Source organism: Mya arenaria, chromosome 1 (genome assembly GCF_026914265.1).
Source record: "Mya arenaria isolate MELC-2E11 chromosome 1, ASM2691426v1".
NCBI lineage: Eukaryota > Metazoa > Mollusca > Bivalvia > Myida > Myidae > Mya > Mya arenaria.
The window spans coordinates 53,097,847-53,106,336 of record NC_069122.1 but is presented as its reverse complement, the minus strand read 5'-3'; the positions used below and the strand labels follow the sequence as shown (position 1 = coordinate 53,106,336).

At 34.8% G+C, this 8,490-nt stretch overlaps 1 pseudogene; it reads right to left on the bottom strand.

The window, feature by feature from the left end:
* The window catches only part of LOC128227880 (cryptochrome-1-like), a 17,361-nt pseudogene extending 9,156 nt beyond the window's left edge, over nucleotides 1-8,205 (bottom strand).
* Nucleotides 8,206-8,490: the final 285 nt, after the last annotated feature.

Here is an 8,490-nt window from a genome sequence, read left to right as displayed (position 1 = left end):
TCATATTATGGCACCACAATGTTCCTGGTTAGAAATCTAAAAACACTTATTTTTAATTAATTTACTCTTGATTACGAACTTGCAGAAAACAAAACAAATTAAGTAAAGAAAACATAAAAAAGGCGACCTTATCCGCTCCCTCCCAGAAACTCATATTAAGTTCGATATTTAAACCCTTAAATCGTCACGTGATAATGTCCATCATCGAATATTAATACAGCATTTTGTTGAATCGCGTTACCAATGTTTTGCCAAACTGTGGATATCATGACACATTTGAGCATATACGAACATTTGTATGAGGGGTCAATCCGTCAGTATCTTTGTTTTAACAGTACTTAGGGTTTGTCACACTTTATTTTGAAATAAAAAAAATTAATCAGATGATAATTTGATGCAACATTTTTAAAAGTATATTTCTATATCACCGTTCTTACTTGTTTATGACAACAAGTGAATCGAAATCAAAATCGGTTAGCGTGAAATGTTAACTAAACTCAGTAGAAAACGCGGTTTAGAGGCTGCAGATTGAACACAAGGTCGACCTATTTTTCCAAGAACTATGACAAGCGAGGATGTTTTTCATGTATAGGGGAATAACTTCTACACTTTGAGAAATGCGGTGAGTAGGGCATTAGATATGTTAACATCGATATATCTATGCTTGTTATATCTCCGATGCGAAATTCATCGAACGTACATGTTCATGATCATCTCTTCAATTGTTTAACGAAAGCAAGTCCGACTGTAATGAAAACGCAGTAAATTAATACGGTACTTTAGATAAAAACCAAGTTATAAAACCTTTATTTGTAGAAACGATGGTTAGTTTAAAGAATAGCACTAAATAGTTGCTGATATTAGAAAGTACTGGACAAAATGATTGCTATGAGTTATGTTTAGCGTATTTATATCACCTTTACTGTCAATGTAAGACTCCACCTTGAAGGAATATCACCATTGTTTACATGAGATTAAGCATGTCAGATATCAACAATGATTGCGTACGGTTACGACCAATCAGATAAAAAGCCCGGAATAAAACCGATTTCTGCATCTATTGAATTATTTTGAAAACAGAGGCATTTTAGCATTAAATTGCATGCTTGGAAACGTTTCAACACTGTGTGATATTCAATCAAACCTGGAAGATCAATCACGTAATAACAATTACATCCTTCACGGGATATCATTCAAAGCTGATAGAACGTATATGTCAATGTCAAATTTGGTCGACTGAAAATGATTAATTCTCAGTAGTGGTTTGATTGGACGACAAAGCATATTTTATAAAAATATAGCGGTGTCGGTATGTCTTTCCATACAGATATTAACTGGAGGAATAAGAAAAGATGCGATGAATCGATCAGGAAAACAATATGTATATTACGATGTTGATATTTGGCGCATACAATAACCTCAATATGTATCATTCAAACATGACTTTAGAAATTGTTGGTAATATATCGTATTTACCTGCCTCTCATTTGTCACAGACATTACATAGTTATGCCTCTTTTATATTGAAACATATTTGTCATTATTATTTGGCATAATAATGAGATAACGTTGTTGGTTTTCAACACAGTTATTTTCACTGTGATTGTTTTTTTTTTTTGCATTTTATCTTCCAATATATATTCATTTTAAAATGTATAAATATAAAAAAGTAATAGTTGTCTCATAACGTCCTTGACAATCGAAGCACCTCAAGGCTTACTGTCCGTCCCTGCGGCAAACTCATATGTACATTTCCATATAACATGTGTTATTCCATTGATATAACTAATTAATGGACTCTTCTTGAAGTGGCTAATGCTAGTTATTTGGGCCCTCAATTTTAAATATCATTTTACGCAATTACATTGGGTGCTCGAAACAATACGTTTATCAAATACATTTAAACTGCTGAAACTTGAACACAGGGTCAACCAAATCGGCCAGAAAATACACTAAGGTTGCATATATTCACATGTAATGTGTTAAGTTAAGCAATGATTTTCAATTCGTATTTATACACCTATAATTGGTTGGCGTTCATCATTCGTTGTTAAATTAATAATCTTAACACCTAATACCCATATGTAGCGAATTGAAGCAGGATTTAATGACTTTAATCTTGAAATAGAATCTGACATCGATTTTGAATTAAACAGTTCTCTTTGGAAATAAATTTTATTTCTGTCTTCGAAAATTAATGCTTTTCACGATGACCATAATTATGCCCCCTTCGAAGAAAAGGGGTATATTGCTTTGCACAGGCATGTCGATATGTCGGTCGGTTGGTCGGTCGGTCCGTCGGTAGACCGAGTGATAACTCAACAATTCCTGGACGTATGGACCAGTAGATGGCCCCTATTTATTTTAGGGGTCATTGGGCCAAAGGTCAAGATAACAGTGACTTTGAACGATAAAAGGTTGCCCGAGTGATAACTCAACAATGCCTGCGCCCATGGCCCTCAAACTTGACTTGGAGGTTGGGCCTGACCAGTAGATGACCCCTATTGATTTAAGGGGTCAAAGGTCAAGGTCACAGTGACCTTGAAAGCAAACTCGACAATTCCTGGACCTATGGTCATCAAAGTTGACATGAAGGTTTGGCCTGACCAGTAGATGACCCTCTTGACTTTGGGGGTCAAGGTCAAAGTAACCTTTAACGCAAAAAAGATAACAAATCTTCTCCTTGGAGGTTGGGCCTGACCAGTAGATGACCCCTATTAATTTAAGGGGTCAAAGGTTAAGGTCAAAGTGACCTTGAAAGCAAACTCGACAATGCCTGAATCTATGATCATCAAACTTGACATGTAAGTTGGGCCTGACCAGGAGATGACCCTTATTGATTTCAGGAGTCATTGGGTCAAAGGTCAGGTTCACAATGACCATGAATGCGAAAATGTTTCAAGTGATAATTGGACAATGCCTGCACCCATGGCCCTCAAACTTGACTTGGAGTTGTTTCTGACCTGTAGATAACCCCTTATGATTTAAGGGGTCATTGAGTCAAAGGTCAAGTAGCAGTGACCTTGAACGAAAAATGATTGTCTGTGTGATAACTTGTCAATGCCTGCACCCATGGCCCTCAATCTTAACATTTAAATTTTTGGTGACCGGTGATGTTTACTATGGGTTTTGAGTTCATAGAGTCAAAGGTCATGGTCATAACACACTCAATCCTCAAACTTTGAATGGTCATAATCTTAAAACTGCCTAAACGGCATACAATGTCAGCGACAAATCAGCTGTCATTTCGGTCCATGCATATTTCATTCAATTGTCCATATAATCCTGACAACATGGCGCTCAGGGGGGCATACTGTTTGACAAACATCTCTTGTTCTAATTTAACTGTCATCCGAAGAATAAGTGTATTTATATAGAACATTTTTATTAAACATTATTCTGAAAATTGCCTATCAATAATCTATAAAAATCAAATGAAAATTCCAGTTTTATATTCAAAGTTTAATATGACATTTTATTGTTTTATGTAAATTACAAATTTGGATGACGAAAATAACTGTATTTACATAAGAAGTTCAATTAGACGTCGGGACTGACGACAAACTGATCTTTAATGTGTATTCATGTGTATTCATGTACATTATGACAGTATTTGACAGACTGGTTAAGATTTCATAGTGCTCAATGTAATCAGTAAATAGTATACTGAGTAAGTGTAAATAAAAGTCCTCAGTAAACGTTATGCGGAATTATTTGTCTCTCCAATGAATCGTTTTGCTGCCAAAGCTGTTTGCAAATCTAAGACGTTCAACGGGAATTAGTTTACCATATTCGCGATAAACTGTTAGTTTTTATGAGTAATATTGTTAAAGAAATACTATACTTATAATGAGCAATTGGAAGCCGATGTATATACATTGTATCTTATTGATGTAATTTCTAAATAGTATCCATATTTGGGACAATGTAGATGGATTAAAATTACCTCATGCAAATGGTATTACACTGATAAAACATTTAGATAACACCTTATATATTAAAAAACATGTAAAGAGAACATGCGTTTCATTTACATGACAACGCGAAAGGTCGGGAACAAAACCATGTATCTGAATTGTCCTCTTCTGCTTATAAGAAATGTTTGCATATACCTTCTGAACACTTAGCTACTTAATACATCATAACAGCATTATATGTTCGTTTAGCATTAATTGTTTTATAGTTGTTGTTTTTTGGGGTTTTTTAATATCACACGAATGATAGTTTGATACATTAACATCTTTTTTTAATATATTTCTGTATCACTTGTATTATCTGTTTATGAAAACAAGTCAATGGAAATCAACACCAGTAAACGCAAAGTCCGATAAATTAACTAAGCTAAGCAGAAAATACGGTTAAGAAGCTGCAAATTGAAAACCAGGTCAATAAAATTGACCTATAAATTCCAATAAACAAGCGAGGAAAGACGAACTACTTCAACATTCTTTGACATGAGAAGGCGGATTGGATACAATCGAATATATTTATTCTTGATTGGTGTTCGATGCGGAACCATTGAAAAATATAAATGCTCAGTATCACCTCCTTACCTTTACATAAAAGCAAGTCAATGAAAAGACAACATGGTTAACACGGTTAACACAAAGAGTGAAATAGTTTCTAAGATAAGCCGAAAATGCGATTAAAGGTGAATCAGTGAATCAGTGAATCAAATACAATGTCGATGAGATTGTCCCGGAAAATCCGATAACTGGAGAGGATGTCCCTGATTGACAGAGAAGCTACTTCGACAACATGCGTTGAATAGGCAGTGGGTTTCACCATGCGTCATTTGCTGTGTAATCAAACGCGAAATGAGAACTTCAGAGAAATTAAAACGTTTGAAGCGACCTATCAATGAACAGCTGATATATGAACAGCTGGGAAAGATCTATTTTCATTGTACATGATTTAAAATCAAACAGATACTGCTGCCATTGACAATCTGTGTTTCATTGAATTGGGGTTTGATGAAACAATATTAAAATATTGAATAATTGGTAAACAATTAACGTGATTGAACTATAATTACTTGGAGCATGATTGTATTAGATGCATTTAAATATCATCAAAGAGGAGACTATGTTATAACACGGTTTTATACCCATAAATTATTTGCATATCTGTCGGAAAATATGTATGCATCAGATATAGAATGGTTGATAGAACATTAACAATAATCATGGATTTAACAGAGATTATACCGTTTTCTTTACTCTTGGTGTGATGCCAAAGACCTAAGTTTTAAAACCTTAGAAAAACTAAAATATTCCTTTGGGCTGCAAAGAAACACGTTTGAAAATGGATTTGAACATAGCGGATGTTAGTCACACTGGCTCAGATATTCGTTTCCATGACGAAATAAAACCCGGGTCTTTATCACAGGTTGAAAGGTTTCACAGACGTATGCACGACAACAAGAAACTCATTTATGAGATTAAAGTGGGAATAATAGCAGTCATCGGAAGTATTATAATTCTAGTGTGTCTTGCGTATATAGCGATTCAGTGTAAACGAAGTTCGTCTAAACTTTACCGGAGCTTTGTCCAAAACCGGAGACCGGATAATGGACCTAAATGTTTGAACGATTCAACGGAAAGCTTATTGAAGTCAAACATATGTATACCATCGAGAAAGAATGATAATGAGTATTTTGTATGACAGCTACTGTATAAGTCAGGTTGATTTATTTACATGGTATGCAATTCTTGTTTGAAAATAGGTTAAACATATATACCGAGTTGAAATTAAAAAAAAATAAACCTGACATGAGGTGTAAGTCACGTGTTTATATCAATTATTTAGAATATCAACTGATTTCCATATTATGGTTGCAACTATACGATATTTGGATGATTTACAACATTAAACACTGGTGTTTTGTTTGTGAATGGCGATTTGGGTAATAAAACAAGGGACCAGAATATTTTTATGTTGATCATTTTCTTTTCACCATAGATTGTTGTGGTACTTCACTGTATGTTTGGGATGTCATTCTTCAATCTTACAAAACACAATTCTTAATTAACTTGACTATTACGAAATTTCAGTTAATGTTTACATTGTTGTAATATTGAGTTAACACTGTTCATATACATTTTAATTTATGTATATTCTTACCAGACATTAATACTTTTCGGGGAATAATGGAACAACGGTGAATTAATAAATTACGTATGTATAAGTATGTGTCTTTGGATACCTTGAACGAGTTCTTGAAGCTCATGATCAATTTCGTTATAAAACGATGCCTATGACATGTTGTTGTGTAACCAAAGTTTTCCTTTAATGTAATACTTTTGAAAATATGCCTGTCAGTATTCAGTTTGTTACTTCTTATGGTTTGTGTTATTGGTAAATAGTATTTACTTTATTCTTAAAATGATTTTCTTATGTGTCCATATTATTGGATTGATATTAAGCTAGAGTAACATATTTGCGTGTTTTGATGAATCGCCGCCATAGCAGGGGTATTTTATAGAACAGTTTAATGAGTATCTTCCGTGGCGGCATATAATAGTTCTATCATACGTTAGCAAATAATAATGTTTTGTCTGTTAATAAAACCTTTGATTTGGATAGCATTTCCTTTGTATTTCAAAACGCAGTAAAAGCACACACGCATAATCAACACATAGAGCTCAGATGGAATAGGTTGCAGACAAAAAATGTATCCTGTAAATTTAACTTAGAAAACAAAGTAGAACCAATAAGATCAAAGGAAGGCCTTAAACTCAATTTAAACTACAGGGACCAGCACGCAAGCCAAAAAAATAAATTATGAACCCTTCTTCTGAAGAGGCACAAAGGAAGGGTTAACGCGACCTTATACTGTTCACCACACACAGACCACAGATGCATACAAATAGCTTTATCAATACATTATAGAGAGGGACTCAGAATATAAAATAAATCAGAAAACAAACAGTTGTTCTGGTTTCAATAGAAAATAAACAAATGTAAGCATTGATCTTTAGTATGTTTGAATTTAGAGTATTTTATATTATTTCATTATTTATCAGTTTCAAATATTCTGGTCAATGTAAAATTACTATATCAAAAAATACTATATAAAAAATAATGGGTTTACCGCATTGGAAACGTTAATAGAAAAACGAATTTACGTGAGCCTGGGGAAACCAAGGTTTAGTTTCATAATTGAACCCAAACAATACGGCACCATAATTATACTATTCGTAGACAAGATAATGCCTTTTGAGATGCACTGCGTCTTCATATTTTTAAACGATATTCGTCTATTGTCTTAATCTGTTTTGGATTGACACATGTTGTAATGTTATGGAATACCTTATTATGGCATATTGTTAGGAATGTTCTGATTTGTGGATATTGTTTAATGGCACAAGACAAAGGGAAATCGTGAACAGAGCCCACAAAAAGACAACGGACATATAATACACCTAAATGTCATTGTATATTTATATCTCTGTGTCAGTTTCTTGCTAGGTATGATATAAGTTTCAATTGTGTATACATTGTATAATGACAGAGGTACAGACGCAATAAAAGGTCAAAAATGCCACATTATTAATTGAAGGTTTAAGCACAGGACACCCCACTTTCTTAAAATACTGTGTGATTCTTTCTAACTTGGTTTGTAAACATATAGAATCAAGATATTTTTTCCGTGGTCCTTGACCCTTGAAACAGACAGGTCTCCAATTCATCAGCTTTGTAAGACAAGGGGAGAAATAGCCGACAACAACAATAGCGACATCCTACACATATCTCAAAACTGGGATATGTTGTAAGACCTAGGGAAAACGTTGCAGTTTCCGGAGGAAGTGGCCCATATCATCCATCGGCCAGACATAGTACTTTGGTCCAGGTATTCAAAGCTGGCTGTATTGGTTGACTTAGCAGTACCCTGGAAAGAGATATGTGAGGAGGCATACGTGCTGAAAAAGTGAAAATACCAAGACTTGGTAGACACATGTAAAGAGAGGGTTGGTAGACGTGGCTCTTCCCAGTGGAAGTTGGATGTAGAGGCTTTTCATCACAGTCAGTGTGGAAAATGCTGAGAGCTGTGAGCATCAAGATACGAGTCAGAAAGACCATCGTCCAAGTTCTTGGGAGAGCTGCATAGAGGGCGTCCAGCTGGCTCTGGCTACGACGCAGTGAACCGACTTCGAAGCCAACATATACGAGGTAAATACTGATCACTATGACCTTCCCTGCCATCTAGAAGCTGTACCGAGATTAGGGGCGAAACACCAAGTGATATATGGGCACTTGGCTGAAGACGTCTATGTTTAGCAGTAAAGCTGTATCTTCACAAGATTCATTTCGTTATTGATCAATTGATATTTTGAAGTTAATACATATGTACCGTGCATTTAGGCAACCTTTTGTGTACACAGTCAACTAGGTACGGGTTATTTGTACAATTTTAGAATTACTTGTACGAACGCACAGACAAAGGGAATGATGCGAGTATCAGTGGGCCAACATGTTGGCAACTAAGTT